Raw genomic sequence first — 27,670 nt, forward strand, 5'->3', positions numbered from 1 at the left:
ACACCGCTGTTGTGACGCAGCACACCGCATTGTAAACCTCTGCAGTGATGAAGGAAATGTCATTGTGTTACATTTCAATAAAGTTACAAAAAAGTAAAGTAAACAGTGCCATGTGTTTTTGGCAATGCATGGATGCGGCTTCCTTCGTGGGGCACACCGGCCACTGCTGGAAAGAAGTCCTTTATGCAGAATCCACATCTGGGGACTGGTAAACTGCAATAATTCCTATAATATAATATAATTCCTATGCCAGAATCTTCATCGCCTGCAATGATACAAGGGGACAATTGTGAGGGACTGAGCAATTCATCACCAGAATCAGGACTGTCTACCAAATTAGAATGGTAACCCCTCCCACCATGCTGCCAGACTTTCTGACTCCTCCCATCAACAGTGTACAGACACCTCCCACACTGTCATTCAATTCAGCAGGAAAGCCTAAACTCCTCCCACCATGTTGTTGTATTCTGACTCCTCCCACTATCAGGGGATAAGCAGGCACCTCCCACCCTGTCATTCAATTTACCAGACAAGCCTAAACCCCTCCCACCATGTGGCTAACACATTCTGACTCTTCCCACAATCAGGGATAAGCAGGAACCTCCCACACTGTCACTCAATTCAGCAGGAAAGCCTAAACCACGCCCACCATGTAGCTTGTATAAGCTGCTATAAGCAGGCACCTCCCACCCTGTCAATCAATTTAACGGACAAGCAATAAACCCCTCCCACCATGTGGCAAAGATATTCTGACTCCTCCCACTATCAGGGATAAGCAGGCACCTCCCACACTGTCACTCAATTCAACAGAAAAGCCTAAACCACGCCCACCATGTTGCAATAAGCAGGCACCTCCCACCCTGTCACTCAATTTAATGGACAAGCATAAACCCCTCCCACCATGTGGTTAAGACATTCTGACTCCTCCCACTATCAGGGATAAGCAAGCACCTCCCACACTGTCACTCAATTTAGAAGGAAATACTAAACTCCTCCCACCATGCTGCCAAACATTCTAACTCCTCCCACAATCAGGGATAAGCAAGCACCTCCCACACTGTCACTCAATTTAGAAGGAAATACTAAACTCCTCCCACCATGCTGCCAAACATTCTAACTCCTCCCACTATCAGGGATAAGCAGGCACCTCCCACACTGTCACTCAATTCAGCAGGAAAGCCTAAACTCCTCCCCCCCATGTGGCTAAGACATTCTGACTCCTCCCACTATCAGGGATAAGCAAGCACCTCCCACACTGTCACTCAATTTAGAAGGAAATACTAAACTCCTCCCACCATGCTGCCAAACATTCTAACTCCTCCCACAATCAGGGATAAGCAAGCACCTCCCACACTGTCACTCAATTTAGAAGGAAATACTAAACTCCTCCCACCATGCTGCCAAACATTCTAACTCCTCCCACTATCAGGGATAAGCAGGCACCTCCCACACTGTCACTCAATTCAGCAGGAAAGCCTAAACTCCCCCCCCCCCATGTGGCTAAGACATTCTGACTCCTCCCACTATCAGGGATAAGCAGGCACCTCCCACACTGTCACTCAATTTAGAAGGAAATACTAAACTCCTCCCACCATGCCGCCAAACTTTCTGAGTCCTCCCTCTCAGGAGATGTGCAGGCACCTCCCACCCTGTCACTCAATTTACCAGACAAGCCTAAACCCCTAACACATTCTGACTCCTCCCACAATCAGGGATAAGCAGGCACCTCCCACACTGTCATTCAATTCAACAGGAAAGCCTAAACCACGCCCACCATGTGGCTAAGACATTCTGACTCCTCCCACAACCAGGGATAATCAGGCACCCCCCCCCCCCACACTGTCACTCAATTCAACAGACAAGCCTAAACTCCTCCCTTCATGTTGCTTTTATTCTAACTCCTCCCACTATCAGGGATAAGTAGGCACCTCCCACATTGTCACTTAATTCAAAAGACAAGCCTAAACCACGCTCACCATGCTTCTAATATTCTAACTCCTCCCACTATCAGGGATAAATAAGCAAGCACCTCCCACGCTGTCACTTAATTCAACAGACAAGCCTAAGCTCCTCCCATCATGTTTATTTTATTCTGACTCCTCCCACTAACAGAGATAAGCAGACACCTACCACACTGTCACTCAATTCAGGAAATCCTAAACCCCTCCCACCATGTTTCCCGACCGTGTAACTCCTCCCACTGTCATTGGTTTTAGTTGGAAAGCAAAAACTCCTCCCACCACCATTCTCCTCCTAGTATGAGGATGCACTCAAAAAGACTCCTCCAATGCTGCCAATCAACTTACAAGAGCCTATAGGCTCCTCCCACCACTCGCAAAATGCCAGCCTTGTATTCAGCCCCGCCTACTTCTCAAAGATCCGCCTTTCGATTTGAGCGACCGCCGCATCCACCAATGAACGCACGTCTCCCCTCGCACTCAGGGCTGGCCTCCCTCTGCGTTCCCCTCCCCTTTCACACCCAGACTGACAGACGGACGGGCCAATGGAAGGTAGCGGGCGGTCTCCATAGTGATGGGCGGGGAGGATATCCGTTGCTAGGGGCGGAAGCGGCTGGCGCTGTTGATGGTAGAGTGGAGCCGCTGACATGACGCGCTGTGGGAGCGGATAGAGCGGCCCAGGGCAGCGGTGTGACGGGGGAGACGGAGGCCCTTTACTCCGGCAGAGGACATGAGATAGCGGAGGTAAGGCTGGTATCGGTCAGAGATCCGAGCAGGCCCCACAGACAGCCAAGACCACCGCCTCTCCCCGGCCTGCCATCGCTGTCACAGGGCAGCCAATCACAGGCTGCGACACGCCCCTCCGCACAGCGTCTCGGCCAATGGGAACGTCCGGTGCGGGTGATTGACAGGAGCGGAGAGCTCAGTGTGTCAGACGGCAGGTTCACTCTCCCACCTTATATAGAGGATCACCGCATAGACCCGCAGTGTCACGTGATATACTATACACCACGTGACACCTATAGGGTCCCTGTGTATGGGGGTGTCCCCCTACCTATAGGGTCCCTGTGTATGGGGGTCCCCACCTACCTATAGGGTCCCTGTGTATGGGGGTCCCTACCTATAGGGTGCCTGTGTATGGGGGTGCCCCCCCTACCTATAGGGTGCCTGTGTATGGGGGTGCCCCCCCTACCTATAGGGTCCCTGTGTATGGGGGTCCCCACCTACCTATAGGGTCCCTGTGTATGGGGGTCCCCACCTACCTATAGGGTCCCTGTGTATGGGGGTGTCCCCACCTACCTATAGGGTCCCTGTGTATGGGGGTGTCCCCCTGCCTGTAGGGCCCCTGTGTATGGGGGTGTCCCCCCCTACCTATAGGGTCCCTGTGTATGGGGGTGTCCCCTACCTATAGGGTCCCTGTGTATGGGGGTGTCCCCTACCTATAGGGTCCCTGTGTATGGGGGTGTCCCCTACCTATAGGGTCCCTGTGTATGGGGGTGCCCCCTGCCTATAGGGTCCCTGTGTATGGGGGTGCCCCCTGCCTATAGGGTCCCTGTGTATGGGGGTGCCCCCTGCCTATAGGGCCCCTGTGTATGGGGGTGTCCCCCTGCCTATAGGGTCCCTGTGTATGGGGGTGCCCCCCTACCTATAGGGTCCCTGTGTATGGGGGTGCCCCCCTACCTATAGGGTCCCTGTGTATGGGGGTGCCCCCCCTGCCTGTAGGGTCCCTGTGTATGGGGGTGCCCCCCCTGCCTGTAGGGTCCCTGTGTATGGGGGTGTCCCCCCCTGCCTGTAGGGTCCCTGTGTATGGGGGTGCCCCCTGCCTATAGGGCCCCTGTGTATGGGGGTGTCCCCCTGCCTATAGGGTCCCTGTGTATGGGGGTGCCCCCCTACCTATAGGGTCCCTGTGTATGGGGGTGCCCCCCTACCTATAGGGTCCCTGTGTATGGGGGTGCCCCCCCTGCCTGTAGGGTCCCTGTGTATGGGGGTGCCCCCCCTGCCTGTAGGGTCCCTGTGTATGGGGGTGTCCCCCCCTGCCTGTAGGGTCCCTGTGTATGGGGGTGCCCCCCCTGCCTGTAGGGTCCCTGTGTATGGGGGTGCCCCCCCTGCCTGTAGGGTCCCTGTGTATGGGGGTGCCCCCCCTGCCTGTAGGGTCCCTGTGTATGGGGGTGCCCCCCCTGCCTGTAGGGTCCCTGTGTATGGGGGTGCCCCCCTGCCTGTAGGGTCCCTGTGTATGGGGGTGCCCCCCCTACCTATAGGGTCCCTGTGTATGGGGGTGCCCCCCTACCTATAGGGTCCCTGTGTATGGGGGTGCCCCCCTACCTATAGGGTCCCTGTGTATGGGGGTGCCCCCCTACCTATAGGGTCCCTGTGTATGGGGGTGTCCCCCTACCTATAGGGTCCCTGTGTATGGGGGTGCCCCCCCTGCCTATAGGGTCCCTGTGTATGGGGGTGCCCCCCTACCTATAGGGTCCCTGTGTATGGGGGTGCCCCCCTACCTATAGGGTCCCTGTGTATGGGGGTGCCCCCTGCTCGTAGGGTCCCCTGGGTATGGGGGTGTCCCCCCCCCCCCCCCCTGCCTGTAGGGTCCCATCACTTTACCTGTGTTCCCCCCCCCCCCCCCCACCCCCCCCACCTCACTACTTATGCTCCCCTTCACCACCATCCCCCGCCCCTTTGTTATGCCATAACTGGGCACAGGGGATAGTGCTCATCGTTTGCCTGCTGGACCAGAGCATGGCATCATGGCAGGAGGTCACATGAGAACCTCGGGGGTGGGGTCTGTAGAAGTGATTGGATACGGAGTGATTATATCTGCACCTGGCTCATGCTGTGCATTGCGTCCCATAAATCGCTGCATGTCCTCAATGTTGTGCACAGCGCTATTGTGTATTGTGTGGTGGTAAAGCGGTATTACACTCCAAAACAAAAAATGTAATAATACAGAGATTGCATTTGTATTTTTTGTACTCAATGCGTCCCAAACTTCGGGGCAATCCCTGTGGAAGGCAGCGCTGTCTCTGTGCATTGTGGGAAAGCGCACCGATTTCTACACATTCCCGCACACATTTGACCCCGCCCATAGTGCGTTTGTAGCAGTCTCCAGGTCGTCCAGTTCTTTGCGCTCAGCACCGTTCTTGCCACCCATGTCGGGGCGTCTGACCTTTGTATGTCCCCCACACCTGCCAACCCCAACAAGGGTTTTCTGTGACCCTCCCGCACCCACCAATCCCAGTATTTTCAGCAGCAGATGTTCCGGTTATTTATTTATAGCATTTAAAGGATGCCTTCAGTGGTAGGGAATGTATTAGGATTGGCTTGGATGTTGGGGCATGCTGGGTCTTGTGGTTCCTCACCAGCAGGGGTGGCTCAGTACTCATGGAACATTGTCTGGTTTGCTCATAGATTGCTGATAAAATTGGACTGTTTCCTCTTGCAGGGTGTTGCACCCGGCCTGCCACTGATAGGAGGGGGAGGAGTTTGGCCTTGTTGACAGTTTGCAGGTCCAGCAGAACACCGCACCCCCTGGGGCGACCCTTGGACTCTTCACACCATCACTTGTCTGAGATCAATACAACATGCCAGCTCAAAATGCGTGTTTTTGTTTTCTGTCAACAGCTCTCTGGTGGTCCCTGCGACAGGAAGTAAGGGGAAATATCCCCAATGGGGGACACAGCAATGCAACACTTTCCTATAACGTCCAGAACTTGGCGTCACTTTACCCGCCCCCCCCCCCCCCCAGCTCCTTTATATGTAGCATGTGCCTCCAAAATACCCAGTGATGTCACCGCCTTCATCATGTGATGGTGCTCTTGCCTAGCAATTGGCTGCTTGGCCTGTGCACTGCATTGTGGGAGGAGGCCACATGTTTCCCCATACACCAATTATTTTGCACAGGTTGTGATGAAGAAAGGAGCGGTGGGTTGTATCGCTGAATAGGTAAAACAACTCTTTAAGGTAAAACTGTAGGCCAACCCCCCCCCCCCCATTTTGAATAGGGTTCAGGTGATTGTAAAGTCTTATAATTTTTTATTTTGGTTTCTATTTGGTTGCTTGGTTTTGCACAGAGCAGCCCGGATCCTCCTCTTCTCGGGTCCCTCTTCGGCTCTCTTGGCCCCTCCCTCCTGTTGAGTGCCCCCACAGCAGGCAGCATGCTATGGGGGCACCCAAACTGAATCACAGCTCCTTGTGTCCATTCACATACAGAGCTGTGGCCTGGCCCTGCCCCTTTCTCTCCTCATTGGCTGACTGACTTCAATTGACAGCAACGGGAGCCAATAGCGCTGCTGCTGTGTCTCAGCCAATCAGGAGGGAGAGTCCCAGGGCGGCTGAGGCATTTGTGGACATCGCTGGATAGAGATGGGGCTCAGGTAAGTATTAGGGGGGACTGCTACACACGGAAGGCTTTTTATTCTAATGCTCCTGGTGGGAAGGGAGACCTGGGTGGAGCGGTAAAAGGAGGGGGAGGGGGGTTGTCCCCTACCGCTGCTTGCAAACAGCTGAGCGGCTTCTTATCGGCATCAGTTGTTACAAGAAAGCCGACCGTCGGCTCTTAAAAAAAAAAAAATAAAATGTACCTGGGTGACGCCTGTAGCTGCAGCCATCATTCCGGTACAACCACTTGAAGTGATATTGGCAAGTTTGTGACCGATACTTCAAAAAAGTGAAAATGGGCCCCACCGATAATTGATCGATCCCTACACTGTACACACGTCACACATAGGCACATAGTTACCCCTTGATTGCCACTGCTGGTAACCCCTTCTCTGCCAGTGTCATTAGTACAGTGACAGTGCATATTTTTTAGCACTGATCACTGTATTGGTGTCACTTAGTGTCTGATTTCTCCTCCGCAATATGAGTCCCACTATAAGTCTCTGATTGTCGCCATTACTAGTAAAAAAATAAATAAAAATATCCCATAGTTTGTAGACGCTCTAACTTTTTCACAATTCAATCAATATACACTTATTGGGATTAGTATATTAGAACTGTAGTATAGTATTCTTCCTGATCACTGTATTGGTGTCACTGGTGATGTCAGTTTTCTGCAGGCAGCCTGTAGTGGGTGGAGCCTGCTGGCCCCCTCCCACAGCTCTGCTGTCTCTCCTTTTACAGGGTGACTGGTCTGGTCTCCGCCCCTCTGTAGTTTTATAGGGGTAGCCTGCAGTGGGTGGAGCCTACTGGCCCCCTCCCACAGCTCTGCCGTCTCTCCTTGTGCAGGGCAACTGGTCCTGCCTCTGCCCCTCCTGTAGTGGGTTGAGCCTGTGGGCCCCCTCCCACAGCTTTGCTCTCTCTCCTTGTGCAGGGTGATTGGTCTGGTCTCCGCCTCCTCCTGTAGTTTTCTAGGGGTAGCCTGTAGTGGGTGGAGCCTGCTGGGCCCCTCCCACAGCTCTGCTGTCTCTCCTTTTGCAGGGTGACTGGTCTTGTCTCCACCTCCTGTAGTTTTTTAGGGGTAGCCTGCAGTGGGTGGAGCCTGCTGGGCCCCTCCCACAGCTCTGCTGTCTCTCCTTGTGCAGGGTGACTGGTCCTTGTTCTGCCCCTCCTGTAGTGGGTGGAGCCTACTGGCCCTCTCCCACAGCTCTGCCGTCTCTCCTTGTGCAGGGTGACTGGTCTTGTCTCCGCCCCCTCCTGTAGTTTTCTAGGGGTAGCCTGTAGTGGGTGGAGCCTGCTGGGCCCCTCCCACAGCTTTGCTCTCTCTCCTTGTGCAGGGTGATTGGTCTGGTCTCCGCCTCCTCCTGTAGTTTTCTAGGGGTAGCCTGTAGTGGGTGGAGCCTGCTGGGCCCCTCCCACAGCTCTGCTGTCTCTCCTTTTGCAGGGTGACTGGTCTTGTCTCCACCTCCTGTAGTTTTTTAGGGGTAGCCTGCAGTGGGTGGAGCCTGCTGGGCCCCTCCCACAGCTCTGCTGTCTCTCCTTGTGCAGGGTGACTGGTCCTTGTTCTGCCCCTCCTGTAGTGGGTGGAGCCTACTGGCCCTCTCCCACAGCTCTGCCGTCTCTCCTTGTGCAGGGTGACTGGTCTTGTCTCCGCCCCCTCCTGTAGTTTTCTAGGGGTAGCCTGTAGTGGGTGGAGCCTGCTGGGCCCCTCCTACAGCTCTGCTCTCTCTCCTTGTGCAGGGTGACTGGTCTTGTCTCCGCCTCCCTCCTGTAGTTTTCTGCAGGCAGCCTGTAGTGGGTGGAGCCTGCTTGGCATCTCCCACAGCTCTGCTGTCTCTCCTTGTGCAGAGTGACTGGTCTTGTCTCCACCCCCCTCCTGTAGTTTTCTGTAGTGGTGGACCTGCTAGGTTATGGACAGCACAGTGATGTCACTGCTACTTTTACAAGGTGTTAGCTGGGTTTGTAAAGGCTTTTTGGTGCACACAAAGTAGATTTAAGTCCTTTGTGTCCTGGAGTTTAACTTTTTGCCATTAGAGTCATCTGTTCATGAAAACTTTGCCTTGAGAAGTCATTATTGGAAATGTACAACGTGTTTATTTTATTCCACATCGCAGTGCGGTGACCTCCACCGCCATCCAGTGTGCTGCAGAAGAATCCAGCATGCCTGCATTTTTCTGTACCACACATCGGGCTGTGAACAATTATTTTCTATGTGCCCTTATGTTGACGGCTGTTAGCAATGCTGTATATGGGCTTAGGCCAACAAGGCCCAGGGCAGCACTTTTGGGGGGGGGAAGCAAAAAAGCACACAAAAAAAAACAGCCCCCTCCTGGCTCCTGCACGAAAAGGGTCCCCACCGGCTTGCACTACACTTTTAGTGTAGTGCCAGTCCTATGGAGCGAGCTGGGCCGGATGGCAGGGTCCAGGAGGCAAATCGGTCTGGCGCCCCTATAAAGCAGTCGTATGAGGATACCGGCCGTTGAGGACATTCGGACAGACCACAGGCCGCCAGCTACACCGAATATAACTGGCCCGGCAGCCACCAATACAAATAAGAGTGGCACTGCAGCCTAATGACCGCCTACCCTCCTCCACCCCCAGGTATGGCCGGCATCCTGTCCATATTATAATTTCATTTCTTTAAACATCCTTGTCCTTAACCACTTAAGCCCCGGAGGATTTGGCTGCTAAACGACCAGGGGGTATTTTGCGATTCGGCACTGCGTGACTTTAACGGACAATTGCGCGGTCCTGGGACGCTGTACCTAAACTAATTTGGCGTCCTTTTTTTTCCCACAAACAGAGCTTTCTTTTGGCGGTATTTGTTTTTTTTTTTTTTTTCACGCGCTATAAACAAAAAAAGAGCGTAAATTTTGCAAAAATAGCAATATTTTTCACTTTTTTTTTATATGAAATTCCCCCCAAAAAAATGTAAAAATCAAAATTTTTTTAACATTTTCGGCCAATTTGTTTTATGCTACCTATGTTTGGTAAAAAAAATCGCAAAAAGCGTATTTTGATTGGTTTGCGCAAAAGTTATTGCGTTTACTAACTAAGGGAAAGATTTTTGTCATTTTTGTTGTTTTTTTTTTTTTAACGCGTAATGGCGGCGATCTGCAATTTTTTTTTTTTCGCGGTACTGCGACATTGCGGCGGACAGATCGGACCCTTGACTGACATTTTTGACACTTTTGGGGTTACCAGTGACATTTCTACAGTAATCAGTGCTAAACATATGCACTGTTACTGTAAAAATACACTGGTAGTGAAGGGGTTAACTTTATTTGAGAGGGAGGGGCTGTGTGTGTCCCTAGGGGCGTGATTCTAACTGTGATTGGCTGTGGCTTCAACTGTATGCAGAGTGATCAACGGATCTACATAGTAGATCCGTATGATCATCTCTCATACAGAGGGGAGAATGACAGGTGGCTTGTTTACACAAGCTGCCTGACTTTCTCCCTCTCCCCCGCCGATCGCAGAGTGGCCGGCGGACATCGGGTCCGCCGGTCACACGCGCAGGGGGGTCCGTGACCACGCAGGAGCGGGAGCGCGCCTCCGGCGGCGCGCGCTCGCTCCCTAGACCCTCACAAGCTAGTGACGTAGCCCTACGTCACTTTGCCTGTGAGGGGCTGACCGCCGACGTAGATAGTCGTGCGGCGGTCGGCAAGTGGTTAAGCGAGCATATTGATTTGCTTCATATACGATTAAGTCTTTTAATTGTATATGATGGCAATAAAATTTTCGACTTGCTCACCTCATATGTGCTATCGCAATGTCACTGGAATAGTAAGATTACTCCAATGTTATCAGATATTTGGACCTGTGTTTGGTGCCACTGATTATTTCACTTATTTGTATAATGACTCCGGACTTCCTATTTATTATACAAATATGTGAAATAATCCTATGATTACAATCAGTGGCAGCAAACACAAGTCCAAATATCTTACAAGATACGAGCAATCTTACTAATCCAGCAACATAAGGCTGCACTGGTATGCTCCACTGATGAAGGCTGATCTGCACTGATGGGGCTGCCCTGATGGTCCAATGATATGTTGTACTGATGGGCACTGATGAGGCTGCTCTGATGGGCACTGATGAGGCTGCTCTGATGGGCACTGATGAGGCTGCTCTGATGGGCACTGATGAGGCTGCTCTGATGGGCACTGATGAGGCTGCTCTGATGGGCACTGATGAGGCTGCTCTGATGGGCACTGATGAGGCTGCTCTGATGGGCACTGATGAGGCTGCTCTGATGGGCACTGATGAGGCTGCTCTGATGGGCACTGATGAGGCTGCTCTGATGGGCACTGATATGTTGTACTGATGTGCACTAATGAGGCTGCACTGGTGGTGCACTAATGAGGCTGCACTGGTGGTCCACTGATAGGCTGTGGTTTACAGATGACAGGGCAGGTCATAAACAGGAAGGGGTGGGTCATATTTAAATTAGGGGGTGCACAGATTTAGTCAGGCCTAGGGCAGGACAACACCTAAATACACCACTGGGTGTTGGTGTTACTTTTAAAAATAAACATGTCACACTTACCTGCTCTGTGTAATGGTTTTGCACAGAGCAGCCCAGATCCTCCTCTTCTCGGGTCCCACGCCAGCGCACCTGGCCCCTCCCTCCTGTCGAGTGCCCCCACAGCAAGCAGCTTGGCACCTGAGCCAAGCCTCTGTTGTATGCGTGTCCCTTCAGAAACATAGCTGCAGTTTGACCCCGCCCTCTCTCCTCATTGGCTCACTGACTTTGACAGTAGTGGGAGCCAATGGCATTTGCTGCTGTGTCTCAGCCAATCAGGAGGGAGTTTTTGGGCTTCGTGCAACATTGCTGGATCAAGAGGGAGCTCAGGTAAGTATTAGGGGGACTGCTGCACACAGAAGGCTTTTTATCTTAATGCAAAGAATGTATTAAGGTAGAAACTTCTGCCTTTAGAATCTCTTTTTTTAATCCATTTTTTGGGAGAGTGGGGGGAAGGGTTAGCGCTTTTGACATTCTTTGTCTTTATTGCTATCTGTGCATTCCAGCCCTGGTGACAACTGCACCACTTTTTTCCCTAAATAGGTGTCACCGGGACAGGGAGGGAGGGGGGATCTCCCCTGTGGGGATACAACCAGAAAACAAGAATTCTAAATCTTTTTCATGGTGTTCAAACCTAAAAAACTCCGGGCTGCAGTTAGATCTTCAAGAATTTGAACTTTTCATGTTTATAGATTACAAATGTTTGCTTTGACCTGATAGGAGAGATGCCGGTCATAGTTCTGTAGGACGTCACCTTTGTGTAATGCCGGTCTCATACTAGGCGTGCCGGCAGATAATTACATGTTATGCTGTGATTAGCTGAGGTTTGGATGCCGGTGATGGCTACTAAATGAGCGTCTATTATGGGACTCAACCAGGATCCCTCCAGAGGTTGGAAGGAGTTCCTTCAACTGTTACTGATTGACTTCCCATCTGATGGTGCTTGGATAGTTCTGGGGCCAATTCTACCATAAAGAGCAGCGTGACACCAATGGTCCTTTTAGCTATCTGTAAGAGGGACTTCCTTCCCCCACTCATTACCAATGTAAGGAGCATCCCTCCCCCCCCCCACCACCACTGACCACCAATGTAAGGAAAATACCCCCACCCCCACCACTGATCACCAATGTAAGGGACATTCTTCCCACTGACCCCCAATGTAAGGAGCATTCTTCCCAATTTTGTTTATTAAAAGTCTTGCAATCAATAAGCATAAAATCAATATACATAAATAAATATATACATATTTACATGAAAAAGGGGAAAAAAAATACATAGCAAATTCTGCTCTCAAATAAAGACTGCCTTTACAGCAAAAACAAAACTCACATCATGAAACACATCATTACCGGGAAAAATAATCTTAATTAGACTCACACCACCACACCAGACATCAAACCTGCGAGGTCAAGAAACAAAAACCACTCCCATTATGCATGCAGCCCTTCTTCAAAAATGAAGATATTAACTAACAAAAGCTAAGGGTGTGAAAGAAATAGCATAGGAAAAAAGCTTTTCACCCAGAGATGGACAGTTCACCAAAAGCAGGTCTGATATTCCTCCACGCCCTTATCCAGACCGCTCGAGGCTCCCTGCCCTTCTCAAGACCCCGAATCTTCCCAACCTCACCCAGAATATCGTACACCACCACCTCGACAGGGAGGACTTTCTTCCGCAGGGTAATCTGGCACCGTGCATTCCACGTGAAGTAACGGACAACTATACTAACTAGAAAAAGTGTATCCAAATCAAAATCCCAGCGAGTCGGGAATGCCCCATACACCCACTCCGCATAACTCATGCGATAGAGAAAGGGGATGCCTAGAGCCCTCCCCACCCTTTTATACACCTCTATGTTAAAGGGACACTGGAGCAAAAAGTGGTCCATAGACTCCACTTTACCAACACACTCCGCTCTAGGACAATCCCGATCATCCACAGGGCGATGCTTCAGGTTCCCTCTCACATAGAGCCTTCCATGGAAAGCGAGCCAGGCTTGATCCCTAAACTTCAAAGGGATTCTTCCTAAGTTAATTAAACGCAACCCCTCCCTCATTACGGGGCCTGGGCAATCCCTTAAGGTCAGCGACACACTGAAAGCAGAGCCCAAAATCCTCTTCTCCAGAAGCTTTCTGGGGAGGGACTTGATATCCCCCACTGTCACCTGCCACTGCCTAAGTATTTTCAGACACGGGGCAACATAAGCCGGAAGCTTGCCATGTCGGACTCTCAGACTTTTCACTGGCCCGCCATCTTCCCAGCATCGCAGAAAAGGCCTAAACCAAGATTGAAAAATACCCACCCATCCCGGCGGGGTCTCTGCTAACATATTACCAAGATTATACTTTAAAAAAAGCAGAGAAAAGAAAACTATAGGGTTGACCATTCCTAGACCACCTTCCCGCCTGGACAGGTAAGTTACATTGCGTTTAATCAGGTTCAGCCTATTTCCCCATAACAGTTGGAAAAAGCAGCTGTACACCCTTGCATAGAGAGATTCCGGCAAGATACAGACAAAGCTGACATATAAAAAGATTGGGATCAGGTAAGTTTTAATCAAGTCAACCCTTTCCCTCAAGGAAAGTTTCCATTTCTTCCAGCTTGCCACCTTGGCATTGGCATTCAACAACCTGCTTTCCCAATTTCGATGACCATAGTCACCAGGACCAAATTTGATGCCCAACACTTTAATTTCCTGCTGGGGCTCTGGGAAGGCATCCGGAAGTTCGAAGCTTTCACCCTCCTCACCCATCCAGAAAACTTCACTCTTTTCATGATTGATTTTAGAGCCAGAAGCCTCAGTGTACTGCTCTATCACAGAGACCACCTCCTGCGCCTCCTCCATCCCAGAGATAATAACAGACACATCATCGGCATAGGCCACGACCTTCAAAGGCGGCACACCAGCAATGCCCAAAGGCACCCCACACAACGATCCACTCTCTAACCTTCTTATGAAGGGGTCAATTGCGAATACATATAGCAGGGGGCTCAAAGGACACCCCTGGCGCACCCCAGAGCCAACCTCAAAAGGCCGTCCAACCCAACCATTAACAAGTGGGAAGCTCTCAGCCCCTTTATATAATGTTTTCAGCCAATCAATAAACCTCCCCTGCAGGCCGTATCTACCAAGTAGCAAATACAGGTACTCATGATTGACTCGATCAAAAGCCTTCGCCTGATCCAATGCCAGCAAGTACTTTCTCCATCCAGCAGCCCTGCATCGCTCCAAAGCCTCCCGGACAGCTACAATTGCTGAAAAGGTACTTCTGCCCTGGACCGAGCAGTGCTGATGATTGGACAACAAATCGCCTGCTACTGACGACAAGCGCCAAAAAAGAATCTTCGCCAAGATCTTTCTATCAACATTGAGAAGACTGATGGGGCGCCAGTTCTCAATTATTGAGGGGTCTTTACCTTTTGACAGAAGAATCACAGCGGATTGCCTCATGGAGGGAGGGAGAGAACCCTCATCTAAACAGCTGTTATAAACCTCCGCTAAAAAGGGAGCCAGAATGGACTTAAAACACTTGTAAAATTCAGCTGTCAACCCATCTGGCCCAGGCGACTTTTTGGTAGCCAGCTTCTCTATAGCACAAACTACCTCATCCGCTGAAATTGGTTCTGTCAAATCCATCAAAGGCAATGTATCATTTCCCAATCCTGGAGTAGAATCCAGAAAGCTTTCCATCCTGTCCCGACTAAGGTCCTTTCTTCCCAGAAGGTCTGCGTAATATGACCTGAAGATCTCCAGGATCCCTGATCTGGACTTCACCAGGGAACCCGTACTATCCCTCAGACCTATGACCGTCTTAACTGCTATGCCTTGCTTACAGTTCTGGTAAGGATCAGGCGAGTGATATTTCCCATAATCTCTCTCCAGAACCAAGGAGGCATGCCGGTCGTATTGACACTTCCTAAGAAGAAGCTTTACCTCCGAGATCTCCCCTGGATCTCCTCCATACGAGACAAGACGATCAAGCTTCCTCCGCAAATGCTGGTAGGCAATATACATACCAAGCTGCTTCTTCTTACTTATGGCCTTGAAAAGTCCAATCGCCCTTTGTTTCACAAGCTCCCACCACTCTGACTTACTGCTGCAAAAGTCCAGAATAGAAACCTGTGCCTGAAAAAAATCCTCAAAGGATTGTCTTACCTCTACATCTTCCAGGAGAGCCGAATTCAGTTTCCAGGTACCCCTTCCCCTGGGTGGAGTGTCCGAGGCATTCAGAGTCACAGACAGCATACAGTGGTCAGAGAACTCCACCACCCTCAACTCAGGAGCCGAGAAAGCAGAGTTCTCCTTTAAAAAAAACCTATCTATCCTACTCTGACTATTCCCTCTCTGAAACGTGAATCCCGTGCTGCCAGGGCAGTGCTTAATGTGCACATCTACCAGGCCTGCTTGTCTAACCATATCTCTAAGAAAAACGCTATCATAACCCAGCCTGTCTATGGAGACCCTCCTGTCTTCAGGCCTAATTATGGTGTTAAAGTCACCTCCAAAGACAACCTGCTGGGATGTAAAAAGGAAGGGCTTGATCTTTGTGAAGAGGCATTTCCTGTCCCATTTTGACTGCGGTCCATAGATATTGATCAGGCGCAGGTCCTGCCCCCTAACAGAGACGTCTAAGACCATGCATCTCCCCATTTCTACCTCAATTATCCGCCGGCACGTTACCATATCGGTTTTAAAAAGAACCGCAACTCCGCTGCAAGGCTCAGCCGCAAGAGACCAAAAGGAGGGACCGCATCTCCACTCCCTTTTTGCTAGATGGACATCGGCCAAAGTATTGAGCCAGGTCTCTTGCAAAAATAAAATCTCAGCATCAAACTCACTGAGCAAAAATAAGGCAATATCACGAGTTCTTGCAGATTTCACGCTGGCGACATTAATGGTCGCCACCTTTATCAGAGCGGGCACTGCCATCAGGATGATTGGGGTAGTCGTTTCTTAACCTCCACCACACTCTCATCACCCGAAACAGCTCTCTTTACACTATGTGACTCCCCCTCATCCATAGATGATAAAGTAGATAAATCGGATACTAACTCCTCCCCTGATAAAACCGAAAATGTGTTGCCAAGAGGAACCCCTCCTGGCTCTAACTGTAAGGAAGAAGTGACCGCTTTACTGGTCTTCCTCTTCTTCTTTTTCTTCCTCTTTGTCCTCTCCCACCCCTCATCATCCGAATCCTCCACAACAGAGGGTGAGACATGGGACATGGACACCCCTCCCTCAACCCCATCGACCCCACCACCATCCAGCACCCCTGCACCCTCTTGGCCGCGTTTGCGGTGTCGAGAGACAGGGACTGGAGGTGGAGTAGGCCGAGGGGGAAGATCCACTATACCCGCCCCCCCAGCAGCTTCCGCTAGTCTGGAGGATCTACGCACAGTAGATGTAGGAACAACAGGAGGGACAGACTCAGGGACCACATCACTAGGGGAAACAGAATCTGACACAACAGACACAGACTCAGGGACCACATCACTAGGGGAAACAGAATCTGACACAACAGACACAGGAGGGGCAACAACAATTTCCTCTCTAACTTCAGCTGCTTCATCTTCTTTATCAAGCCTCTGCAGCTCAGTCTCCAATCCTGGCAAGTTATGCAGTGCCTCTGGGCACTGGCTATATGGATGACCCAGCTGCTGGCACAAATTGCACCGAATCTGGGTGCATTCTCTGGCCAAATGGCCTAAATCCTGGCACAGTGAGCACTTCTTGTGGGTGCAGGACGATGCAAAGTGGCCTTTATCACCACATTTATTACATACCTTAGGCTGACCTTGGTAGAAAATGGTCAGCCTATCCCTACCCAGAAAGGCTGAGCAGGGAAGGTGCTGAACTACATCGCCCAGCACCCCCAATTTTAGCGACACTGTCCAGGCCCCTGTCCATATCCCATGCTCATCAAGGACCTTCCGCAGTGGAGTGAGGACCTCGCCATATCGGCGTAGCCATACTAATAAATCAGCCTCTGGTATGGATTCGTTACGCACCAAAATGGTCACTGATTTTATCAGAGGCTGCCTTGAAATCACTTTTGGCACCAAACCACTCCACTGCTGAAGGCCCTTGCACCTCCTAAATCTCTCCCAGAAGAGATCCAAACTTTCAGGTTTTACAAACGACAAATCGAATTCATAACTCCCCACCGGGCAAATTAAAGCAAAAATATCACAAGCTTTAAACCCCATTTCCAAAATCAACTCAGCCACCCTCCCCCTTACAGGTGGAGTTCCATCCCCCACCCACCTCAACTGTACCACATTCCTCCTCCTATACCCACCAAACCTCCCTGGATTTTGACTAATAACAGAATTCCCACCACCCACCCTGGTGTGACTCCCCAAAGCTGAAGCATAGCTTCCAACATTCCTCCCAGCAGAAAATCCATCAGTTTTTTTTAAATTATCTGACACACACTTAGCAGATAACGATTGCACAGATTCGGGATTGATCTGTGCAATCGAATCTTTCCTCTGCTGAGCAGGAGGAGAAATGTCATTTTTATTTTTCCCAGCATTACTAACCCCTTCACCACCACCCACCACATTCATTGCTTTAACATTGTCATTTTTTATACTTGCTGGGATACTTATTATTGCTGTTGTCTTCACAGCAGAATCCATAGTTGCTGCTGCATTGGTAAGAACTCCAGCTGTCATCTTCTCTTCCACTAGGACAGGGTTTTCAGCTGTGGAAATAGCATTCTGTTTTAACACAGCAGCAGGTAAAGCATTGCAGGATATTTCCATTGCTACTTCCATTCCACTTCCAGAACTATGTTGATCCCCTCCCCCATCAGCAATCAGCACTGGAAGACTGGGAGGCTCAGGTGAACATGAAGCAGGCTCTTTGGAGCTGGCAACCATTTTGCTTGCCGTGGGACTACTGGTCTCAGCCAGACCAGCAAAATCCATGCCTGGGGTGTTTAATGCAGGTCCATCCACATTCGTCTGATGGTCCGGGGCTTGCATGTCTGTCGGTTTCTCCACAGCGGTAACTCCAATAGGTAGCTGTATGCAGAGCTCTTTCTCACCTGGGACACCATCCACTACAGCAGATGGGGCAGACATGTTGGATGGCAGCATGGTGTACTGGGATTTCTCCACCATTACTGGCTTTGCTGACTTGAATCTCCTCTGCCCATCCTCAGGGATTTCTGATGGATCATCAGAAAATACAAACCTGTCTGCTTTCAGGGGTGACTCCATCTGCTGGATGAATGTCAGGGATCCATGTCCACTCTCAACCCCCTGGCTGGTTGCCGCTGGTGATTCCCAGTTCTGGCATGGGGGGAGAGGTGCAGAGGCAGATGGAGCCTGGTCATCCATTAACTGAGGCTGCTGATCCACAGAGCTTGCTGATGCTTGGCTGGTAAATCGCCTCTCATTGTCAAATTTTTCTTTAAATGCTCCACTTCTGTCTTTCAGCCTTTCCAATAATAAAGTTTGTTCCTTTACCTTTTCTTCCAATTCCTGTAACTCAGGCTTCATGGCTGTGCGATTTTTACTCCAGGCCTGGAAATACTTGGTTTTGAAGGATTTGTGTTCAGCCTTCAAAACTTTAAGTTTTTCTTCCGCTCTCCCAATCGCCCTAAAACGATTGATAATCTTCTGGCTGAAGACATCCGCATTCTCACCAGGGCCTGGACCCACAGACAGGTCCTCCACCTCCTCCTCACTAGGCCCCGTGTCATCAGGGGGATCCCTCCCAGGGCCTCCCCCAGGATCAGGCATTGTTCCTGGGCCAAGCTAGCAAGCAAGGCCCAGGCTTGAAAAGGGCTGGTTCTCTGAGAGAGCTCTTTGGGTGTGTCCTCCTCCTTCTTCCCACTGACCCCCAATGTAAGGAGCATTCTTCCCACTGACCACCAATGTAAGGAGCATTCTTCCCACTGACCACCAATGTAAGGAGCATTCTTCTCACTGATCACCAATGTAAGGGGCATTCTTCCCACTGTCCACCAATGTAAGGAGCATTCTTCCCATTGCCCACCAATGTAAGGGGCATTCTTCCCACTGACCTCCAATGTAAGGGGCATTCTTCCCACTGACCACCAATGTAAGGGGCATTCTTCCCACTGATCACCAATGTAAGGGGCATTCTTCCCACTGACCACCAATGTAAGGAGCATTCTTCTCACTGATCACCAATGTAAGGAAAATACCCCCCCCCACCACTGACCACCAATGTAAGGAGCATTCTTCCCACTGACCCCCAATGTAAGGGGCATTCTTCCCACTGATCACCAATGTAAGGGGCATTCTTCCCACTGACCACCAATGTAAGGAGCATTCTTCCCACTGACCACCAATGTAAGGGGCATTCTTCCCACTGACCACCAATGTAAGGGGCATTCTTCCCACTGACCACCAATGTAAGGGGCATTCTTCCCACTGACCACCAATGTAAGGGGCATTCTTCCCACTGACCACCAATGTAAGGGGCATTCTTCCCACTGACCACCAATGTAAGGGGCATTCTTCCCACTGACCACCAATGTAAGGGGCATTCTTCCCACTGATCACCAATGTAAGGGGCATTCTTCCCACTGATCACCAATGTAAGGGGCATTCTTCCCACTGATCACCAATGTAAGGGGCATTCTTCCCACTGACCTCCAATGTAAGGGGCATTCTTCCCACTGACCACCAATGTAAGGAGCATTCTTCCCACTGCCCACCAATGTAAGGAACATTCTTCTCACTGATCACCAATGTAAGGAAAATACCCCCCCCCCCCCACCACTGACCACCAATGTAAGGAGCATTCTTCCCACTGACCCCCAATGTAAGGGGCATTCTTCCCACTGATCACCAATGTAAGGGGCATTCTTCCCACTGATCACCAATGTAAGGAGCATTCTTCCCACTGATCACCAATGTAAGGGGCATTCTTCCCACTGATCACCAATGTAAGGAGCATTCTTCCCACTGACCACCAATGTAAGGGGCATTCTTCCCACTGACCACCAATGTAAGGGGCATTCTTCCCACTGACCACCAATGTAAGGGGCATTCTTCCCACTGATCACCAATGTAAGGGGCATTCTTCCCACTGATCACCAATGTAAGGGGCATTTTTCCCACTGATCACCAATGTAAGGGGCATTCTTCCCACTGACCACCAATGTAAGGGGCATTCTTCCCACTGACCACCAATGTAAGGGGCATTCTTCCCACTGACCACCAATGTAAGGGGCATTCTTCCCACTGACCACCAATGTAAGGGACATTCTTCCCAATTTTTGTTTATTAAAAGTCTTGCAATCAATAATCATAAAATCAATATACATAAATAAATATATACATATTTACATGAAAAGGGAAAAAAATACATAGCAAGTTCTGCTCTCAAATAAAGAATGGCTTTACAGCAAAAACAAAACTCACATCATGAAACACATCATTACCGGGAAAAATAATCTTAATTAGACTCACACCACCACACCAGACATCAAACCTGCGAGGTCAAGAAACAAAAACCACTCCCATTATGCATGCAGCCCTTCTTCAAAAATGAAGATATTAACTAACAAAAGCTAAGGGTGTGAAAGAAATAGCATAGGAAAAAAGCTTTTCACCCAGAGATGGACAGTTCACCAAAAGCAGGTCTGATATTCCTCCACGCCCTTATCCAGACCGCTCGAGGCTCCCTGCCCTTCTCAAGACCCCGAATCTTCCCAACCTCACCCAGAATATCGTACACCACCACCTCGACAGGGAGGACTTTCTTCCGCAGGGTAATCTGGCACCGTGCATTCCACGTGAAGTAACGGACAACTATACTAACTAGAAAAAGTGTATCCAAATCAAAATCCCAGCGAGTCGGGAATGCCCCGTACACCCACTCCGCATAACTCATGCGATAGAGAAAGGGGATGCCTAGAGCCCTCCCCACCCTTTTATACACCTCTATGTTAAAGGGACACTGGAGCAAAAAGTGGTCCATAGACTCCACTTTACCAACACACTCCGCTCTAGGACAATCCCGATCATCCACAGGGCGATGCTTCAGGTTCCCTCTCACATAGAGCCTTCCATGGAAAGCGAGCCAGGCTTGATCCCTAAACTTCAAAGGGATTCTTCCTAAGTTAATTAAACGCAACCCCTCCCTCATTACGGGGCCTGGGCAATCCCTTAAGGTCAGCGACACACTGAAAGCAGAGCCCAAAATCCTCTTCTCCAGAAGCTTTCTGGGGAGGGACTTGATATCCCCCACTGTCACCTGCCACTGCCTAAGTATTTTCAGACACGGGGCAACATAAGCCGGAAGCTTGCCATGTCGGACTCTCAGACTTTTCACTGGCCCGCCATCTTCCCAGCATCGCAGAAAAGGCCTAAACCAAGATTGAAAAATACCCACCCATCCCGGCGGGGTCTCTGCTAACATATTACCAAGATTATACTTTAAAAAAAGCAGAGAAAAGAAAACTATAGGGTTGACCATTCCTAGACCACCCTCCCGCCTGGACAGGTAAGTTACATTGCGTTTGATCAGGTTCAGCCTATTTCCCCATAACAGTTGGAAAAAGCAGCTGTACACCCTTGCATAGAGAGATTCAGGCAAGATACAGACAAAGCTGACATATAAAAAGATTGGGATCAGGTAAGTTTTAATCAAGTCAACCCTTTCCCTCAAGGAAATTTTCCATTTCTTCCAGCTTGCCACCTTGGCATTGGCATTCAACAACCTGCTTTCCCAATTTCGATGACCATAGTCACCAGGACCAAATTTGATGCCCAACACTTTAATTTCCTGCTGGGGCTCTGGGAAGGCATCCGGAAGTTCGAAGCTTTCACCCTCCTCACCCATCCAGAAAACTTCACTCTTTTCATGATTGATTTTAGAGCCAGAAGCCTCAGTGTACTGCTCTATCACAGAGACCACCTCCTGCGCCTCCTCCATCCCAGAGATAATAACAGACACATCATCGGCATAGGCCACGACCTTCAAAGGCGGCACACCAGCAATGCCCAAAGGCACCCCACACAACGATCCACTCTCTAACCTTCTTATGAAGGGGTCGATTGCGAATACATATAGCAGGGGGCTCAAAGGACACCCCTGGCGCACCCCAGAGCCAACCTCAAAAGGCCGTCCAACCCAACCATTAACAAGTGGGAAGCTCTCAGCCCCTTTATATAATGTTTTCAGCCAATCAATAAACCTCCTCTGCAGGCCGTATCTACCAAGTAGCAAATACAGGTACTCATGATTGACTCGATCAAAAGCCTTCGCCTGATCCAATGCCAGCAAGTACTTTCTCCATCCAGCAGCCCTGCATCGCTCCAAAGCCTCCCGGACAGCTAAAATTGCTGAAAAGGTACTTCTGCCCTGGACCGAGCAGTGCTGATGATTGGACAACAAATCGCCTGCTACTGACGACAAGCGCCAAAAAAGAATCTTCGCCAAGATCTTTCTATCAACATTGAGAAGACTGATGGGGCGCCAGTTCTCAATTATTGAGGGGTCTTTACCTTTTGACAGAAGAATCACAGCGGATTGCCTCATGGAGGGAGGGAGAGAACCCTCTTCTAAACAGCTGTTATAAACCTCCGCTAAAAAGGGAGCCAGAATGGACTTAAAACACTTGTAAAATTCAGCTGTCAACCCATCTGGCCCAGGCGACTTTTTGGTAGCCAGCTTCTCTATAGCACGAACTACCTCATCCGCTGAAATTGGTTCTGTCAAATCCATCAAAGGCAATGTATCGTTTCCCAATCCTGGAGTAGAATCCAGAAAGCTTTCCATCCTGTCCCGACTAAGGTCCTTTCTTCCCAGAAGGTCTGCGTAATATGACCTGAAGATCTCCAGGATCCCTGATCTGGACTTCACCAGGGAACCCGTACTATCCCTCAGACCTATGACCGTCTTAACTGCTATGCCTTGCTTACAGTTCTGGTAAGGATCAGGCGAGTGATATTTCCCATAATCTCTCTCCAGAACCAAGGAGGCATGCCGGTCGTATTGACACTTCCTAAGAAGAAGCTTTACCTCCGAGATCTCCCCTGGATCTCCTCCATACGAGACAAGACGATCAAGCTTCCTCCGCAAATGCTGGTAGGCAATATACATACCAAGCTGCTTCTTCTTACTTATGGCCTTGAAAAGTCCAATCGCCCTTTGTTTCACAAGCTCCCACCACTCTGACTTACTGCTGCAAAAGTCCAGAATAGAAACCTGTGCCTGAAAAAAATCCTCAAAGGATTGTCTTACCTCTACATCTTCCAGGAGAGCCGAATTCAGTTTCCAGGTACCCCTTCCCCTGGGTGGAGTGTCCGAGGCATTCAGAGTCACAGACAGCATACAGTGGTCAGAGAACTCCACCGCCCTCAACTCAGGAGCCGAGAAAGCAGAGTTCTCCTTTAAAAAAAACCTATCTATCCTACTCTGACTATTCCCTCTCTGAAACGTGAATCCCGTGCTGCCAGGGCAGTGCTTAATGTGCACATCTACCAGGCCTGCTTGTCTAACCATATCTCTAAGAAAAACGCTATCATAACCCAGCCTGTCTATGGAGACCCTCCTGTCTTCAGGCCTAATTATGGTGTTAAAGTCACCTCCAAAGACAACCTGCTGGGATGTAAAAAGGAAGGGCTTGATCTTTGTGAAGAGGCATTTCCTGTCCCATTTTGACTGCGGTCCATAGATATTGATGAGGCGCAGGTCCTGCCCCCTAACAGAGACGTCTAAGACCATGCATCTCCCCATTTCTACCTCAATTATCCGCCGGCACGTTACCATATCGGTTTTAAAAAGAACCGCAACTCCGCTGCAAGGCTCAGCCGCAAGAGACCAAAAGGAGGGACCGCATCTCCACTCCCTTTTTGCTAGATGGACATCGGCCAAAGTATTGAGCCAGGTCTCTTGCAAAAATAAAATCTCAGCATCAAACTCACTGAGCAAAAATAAGGCAATATCACGAGCTCTTGCAGATTTCACGCTGGCGACATTAATGGTCGCCACCTTTATCAGAGCGGGCACTGCCATCAGGATGATTGGGGTAGTCGTTTCTTAACCTCCACCACACTCTCATCACCCGAAACAGCTCTCTTTACACTATGTGACTCCCCCTCATCCATAGATGATAAACAAATAGATAAATCCGACACCAACTCCTCCCCTGATAAAACCGAAAATGTGTTGCCAAGAGGAACCCCTCCTGGCTCTAACTGTAAGGAAGAAACGACCGCTTTACTGGTCTTCCTCTTCTTCTTTTTCTTCCTCTTTGTCCTCTCCCACCCCTCCTCATCCGAATCCTCCACAACAGAGGGTGAGACATGGGACATGGACACCCCTCCCTCAACCCCATCGACCCCACCACCATCCAGCACCCCTGCACCCTCTTGGCCACGTTTGCGGTGTCGAGAGACAGGGACTGGAGGTGGAGTAGGCCGAGGGGGAAGATCCACTATACCCGCCCCCCCAGCAGCTTCCGCTAGTCTGGAGGATCTACGCACAGTAGATGTAGGAACAACAGGAGGGACAGACTCAGGGACCACATCACCAGGGGAAACAAAATCTGACACAACAGACACAGGAAGGACAGACTCAGGGACCACATCACCAGGGGAAACAGAATCTGACACAACAGACACAGGAGGGGCAGCAACAATTTCCTCTCTAACTTCAGCTGCTTCATCTTCTTTATCAAGCCTCTGCAGCTCAGTCTCCAATCCTGGCAAGTTATGCAGTGCCTCTGGGCACTGGCTATATGGATGACCCAGCTGCTGGCACAAATTGCACCGAATCTGGGTGCATTCTCTGGCCAAATGGCCTAAATCCTGGCACAGTGAGCACTTCTTGTGGGTGCAGGACGATGCAAAGTGGCCTTTATCACCACATTTATTGCACACCTTAGGCTGACCTTGGTAGAAAATGGTCAGCCTATCCCTACCCAGAAAGGCTGAGCAGGGAAGGTGCTGAACTACATCGCCCAGCACCCCCAATTTTAGTGACACTGTCCAGGCCCCTGTCCATATCCCATGCTCATCAAGGACCTTCCGCAGTGGAGTGAGGACCTCGCCATATCGGCGTAGCCATACTAATAAATCAGCCTCTGGTATGGATTCGTTACGCACCAAAATGGTCACTGATTTTATCAGAGGCTGTCTTGAGATAACCTTTGGCACCAAACCACTCCACTGCTGAAGGCCCTTGCACCTCCTAAATCTCTCCCAGAAGAGATCCAAACTTTCAGGTTTTACAAACGACAAATCAAATTCATAACTCCCCACCGGGCAAATTAAAGCAAAAATATCACAGGCTTTAAACCCCATTTCCAAAATCAACTCAGCCACCCTCCCCCTTACTGGTGGAGTTCCATCCCCCACCCACCTCAACTGTACCACATTCCTCCTCCTATACCCACCAAACCTCCCTGAATTTTGACTAATAACAGAATTCCCACCACCCACCCTGGTGTGACTCCCCAAAGCTGAAGCATAGTTTCCAACATTCCTCCCAGCAGAAAATCCATCAGTTTTTTTTAAATTATCTGACACACACTTAGCAGATAACGATTGCACAGATTCGGGATTGATCTGTGCAATCGAATCTTTCCTCTGCTGAGCAGGAGGAGAAATGTCATTTTTATTTTTCCCAGCATTACTAACCCCTTCACCACCACCCACCACATTCATTGCTTTAACATTAATGTTATTTTTTATACTTGCTGGGATATTTATTATTGCTGTTGTCTTCACAGCAGAATCCATAGTTGCTGCTGCACTGGTAAGAACTCCAGCTGTCATCTTCTCTTCCACTAGGACAGGGTTTTCAGCTGTGGAAATAGCATTCTGTTTTAACACAGCAACAGGTGAAACATTGCAGGAGACTTCCATAGCTGCTTCACTTCCAGCACTATGTTGATCCCCTCCCCCACCAGAAGTCAGCTGGTCAATCAGCACTGGAAGACTGGGAGGCTCAGGTGAACATGAAGCATGCTCTTTGGAGCTGGCAGCCATTTTGCTTGCTGTGGGACTACTGGTCTCAGCCAGACCAGCAAAATCCATGCCTGGGGTGTTAGATGCAGGTCCATCCACATTCATCTGATTGTCCGGGAATTCATTGGTCAGGGATTTTCCTTGCATGTCTGCACTCGGTTTCTCCACAGCAGAATCTCCAATAGGTAGCTGTATGCAGAGCTCCTTCTCACCTGGGACACCATCCACTACAGCAAGTGGGGCAGACATGCTGGAAGGCAGCATGATGTACTGGGATTTCTCCACCATTACTGGCTTTGCTGACTTGAATCTCCTCTGCCCATCCTCAGGGATTTCTGATGGATCATCAGAAAATACAAACTTGTCTGCTTTCAGGGGTGACTCCATCTCCTGGATAAATGTCAGGGATCCATGTCCACTCTCAACCCCCTGGCTGGTTGCCGCTGGTGATTCCCAGTTCTGGCATGGGGGGAGAGGTGCAGAGGCAGATGGAGCCTGGTCATCCATTAACTGAGCCTGCTGATCCACAGAACTTGCTGATGCTTGGCTGGTAAAACGCCTCTCATTGTCAAACTTTTCTTTAAATGCTCCACTTCGGTCTTTCAGCCTTTCCAATAATAAAGATTGTTCCTTTACCTTTTCTTCCAATTCCTGTAACTCAGGCTTCATGGCTGTGCGATTTTTACTCCAGGCCTGGAAATACTTAGTTTTGAAGGATTTGTGTTCAGCCTTCAAAACTTTAAGTTTTTCTTCCGCTCTCCCAATCGCCCTAAAACGATTGATAACCTTCTGGCTGAAGACATCCGCATTCTCACCAGGGCCTGGACCCACAGACAGGTCCTCCACCTCCTCCTCACTAGGCCCCGTGTCATCAGGGGGATCCCTCCCAGGGCCTCCCCCAGGATCAGGCATTGTTCCTGGGCCAAGCTAGCAAGCAAGGCCCAGGCTTGAAAAGGGCTGGTTCTCACAGAGAGCTCTTTGGGTGTGTCCTCCTCCTTCTTCCCACTGACCACCAATGTAAGGGACATTCTTCCCACTGACCACCAATGTAAGGGGCATTCTTCCCACTGATCACCAATGTAAGGGGCATTCTTCCCACTGACCACCAATGTAAGGGACATTCTTCCCACTGACCACCAATGTAAGGGGCATTCTTCCCACTGATCACCAATGTAAGGGGCATTCTTCCCACTGATCACCAATGTAAGGGGCATTCTTCCCACTGACCACCAATGTAAGGGGCATTCTTCCCACTGATCACCAATGTAAGGGGCATTCTTCCCACTGACCACCAATGTAAGGGGCATTCTTCCCACTGATCACCAATGTAAGGAACATTCTTCCCACTGACCACCAATGTAAGGAACATTCTTCCCCCAATGTAAGGAGCATTCTTCTCACTGATCACCAATGTAGGGAACATTCTTCCCCCCACTGACTGCCAATGTAAGGAACATACCCCCCCCCCCCACTGGCCACCAATGTGAGGGGGCTGTTTTCCCCCCACCCCCCCCCCCTGGGTTTTGACTAGGGGGTGGGGTCAATGGCAGCATGCAAAGCACGCCACACCAAATGTCGGGTTTTGCTGAATCCTCATGCTAACAGTAGGAGGGGCTTAAAGGGGTATGACTTCACACTTGAGCCTATTTTACGCTGGATCAAGAGTGTGAGCCCAGATCTGCACTGCAGGTCAACATCACAAGCCAGGGCAAGGTGGCAAATAATCCATATCCTTGCCTCCCACAACCAAGTCTGCACCAACCCAGAGGGAAGGGACTAGGAAGACCACGTAATATTGGCATGTGATCTCACCAAAACCCCCCCCGGGAATAAACACACCCTTCCCACC

General features: G+C 50.1%; 1 protein-coding gene across 2 annotated transcripts in view; it reads left to right on the forward strand.

Annotated features, from left to right (window-relative positions):
* The first annotated feature begins 2,503 nt into the window (after positions 1-2,503).
* Positions 2,504-27,670, forward strand: part of AKTIP (AKT interacting protein) — a 58,160-nt gene continuing 32,993 nt past the window's right edge. Inside the window, exon 1 of one of the 2 annotated variants that reach the window (XM_082270042.1) lies at positions 2,504-2,702. The gene's annotated coding sequence lies outside the window, so the exon portion shown is untranslated. The remainder of the gene's footprint in view (positions 2,703-27,670) is intronic. The other variant, XM_082270044.1, reaches the window with a different exon arrangement.

This window comes from Pelophylax lessonae (assembly GCF_965119305.1).
Source record: "Pelophylax lessonae genome assembly, chromosome: 10".
Taxonomy (NCBI): domain Eukaryota; kingdom Metazoa; phylum Chordata; class Amphibia; order Anura; family Ranidae; genus Pelophylax; species Pelophylax lessonae.